Raw genomic sequence first — 2,364 nt, 5'->3', positions numbered from 1 at the left:
CAAGCCTGTACCACATTTCTTTCTTCCTGCAGTGGGTATCATGTTTTTATTTATTTATCTAAAATATTTATATCCTGCCCTTCTGTCTATAAAAAATTCAGGCGCAACTTACAAAAAACTTATCAAGTACAATAAAATTAGGAGAACCACAGAAACACAGCAGAGAGATAAAACCATCAGTTAAAGCCACCTTCAACGACATACTGGAAGAACTCAAGCGCATACAAATATATTTACCTAGGGACAAAGGGGAGCCTCCCTAGGGAGGGCATTTCATACACAGGACATCACAACTGAAAAGGACCTCTTTTCATCTCGCATCTAAGGAGGACTTGAAGGATGGCATCTGATTAAGATCATAAAGTTTTGACAGGCACTATTAAAAGATGTTGGTATGGAATGGTGTTCTGAGATCCATTGAGGTCTCCTTGGTGGCAAGGCTATCCAATGCAAAATGCTGACTTCATCCCAGGGGCATCCATCTCTTCTCCAAGGAAATATAGTTTCAGTTTGCCAGATGGTGAACTGAAGGACCAGCTCACATGTGCATGGAATCAAGCAACCATCCATTGGGACTGGACAACAGACAAACAAAGCAAGCTGTCTCCTAGTAGTGAGCCATGTAGCTGGAGATGGCATGGATGGATCCTCTGCTATTGGTGAGATTATTCATGCTGCACCAGCTTTAAAGTGGGGTAGGGGCAGAAGACATTTGGTTGCATGTGTCCTTGGTTGCATGTATATATTCTCTCAATAAATAACTCTTATAAAGTCCATGGGTCTAATATTTAAGATAAAGGCATCCTTTAAAGTATGACCATTCAACCAATTTTTCTGAATTAGTCCCATTGTGGCCAAAGGGTTTCTGTAGCTTCTCAGCCAAAAGTAAGGAATTTGAAGAGCATGGAGAGATCTCTTAAATGTATCATTTGTAAGCCCAGTAAAAAATACCTGCGCTTAAGGTCATGCAACCCACTACTGTCTGCTTTGTTTGGAAGTGCCTTACAGAGCCTCAGGTATTAAATATGTTGAGGGTTGAACTACATGCAAAGCATGTACTCCGATATTGATCAATGACCACCAAAAGGACAATGGAAAGGGTACAACTGTCCCAGCTCCAGTCTCCATGAGCGCCTGCCAATGCCTTATGGCTTGCACCAACATAATATGCTGGGATGGCATCCACCTGGTTCCAGCTGCAGCTATGTTTGTTGCATTGGCTTTTTCTGTCTCTCAGCACATCCCCTTGGTAGGATCATAAGAAGCTGCCTTCAACCAAATCAGACAGATGATGCATCCAAGTTAACACTACTGACTGGCAGGGTTTCAGACAGGGAACTATTCCAGCTCTGGGGATGGAATCTGGGACCTGTATGCATAGAAGCACAAAACTGTAGAGTTGGAGGTCGACTCCAAGGACCATCTAGTGCAACCCCCTGCAATGCAGGAATCTCAACTAGATTATATGTGACAGACGGTCATCCACCTCTGCTTAAAAACCTCCAGTGAAGCAGAATCCACAACCTTCTGAGGAAGTCCATTCCACTGTTGAACAGCTCTTATCAGATGCTCTACCATTGAGCTATGTCCTTTCCCCAGTACCAGCTGGTATTTTGCTGTCTATAATACTGTATTTTGTCTGCCAACCAATACTGGGGCCTGAAAATGTAGTAAACTCCACCTTATACTAACCTCCACCCATACTACCAGTTGCATTTCACACACTCCAACCCTTCTTATTTCTGGTGGGTCACTACCCCCATTTCTGCCCTTTGGGGATGTTAGAAAACATTGGTGTTAGTTTCTAGAAGGGTCATTCTTCAGGAGGATTCGCGCACACCCACCCCCTAAGAGACCCTAGAAGTTAAATCTCACTGTAGTGTGTATTTTGCCTCCAGGCACATACATATGAATGCTAAGGCACCTTGCAGTGCACAGCTTGCCACTTTATAACATGCAGTTCCAGAGATACCTTTTGAACTGCTGGTAGTCTGTTGCAAGGCAGAACCTTCAGCAAGCTATACCCAGGGATGCTCTCCAACTGTACAAGAACTGGGATGTTTCAAAGGTATGCCTATTTTGTCTGTGAAGTCTTGAAAGGTATGCCATGATCTGAAAAATTCTATCCTAGCCCTACCCTTCCCAATTCATTCACTTGCAACCACAGGATACGAGGTCCTCATAACCAAATTCTGTTATGCTTGTCTGGCCTCACTCCTCCTTGAAATCAAAAGTTGACAAGCTTAGGCCCAGCCTACTGCCACCATTAGCATGGCAGATGGCTAGCAAATGAAGTTTGTGACTTCATCGCCATGACAGAATCATCACAATCTCACTCCTCATCCTGCCCTGCTGATGCACTGG

This window comes from Podarcis raffonei, chromosome 5 (genome assembly GCF_027172205.1).
Source record: "Podarcis raffonei isolate rPodRaf1 chromosome 5, rPodRaf1.pri, whole genome shotgun sequence".
Classification (NCBI taxonomy): Eukaryota; Metazoa; Chordata; class Lepidosauria; order Squamata; family Lacertidae; genus Podarcis; species Podarcis raffonei.
This window is presented reverse-complemented; position numbering follows the sequence as displayed.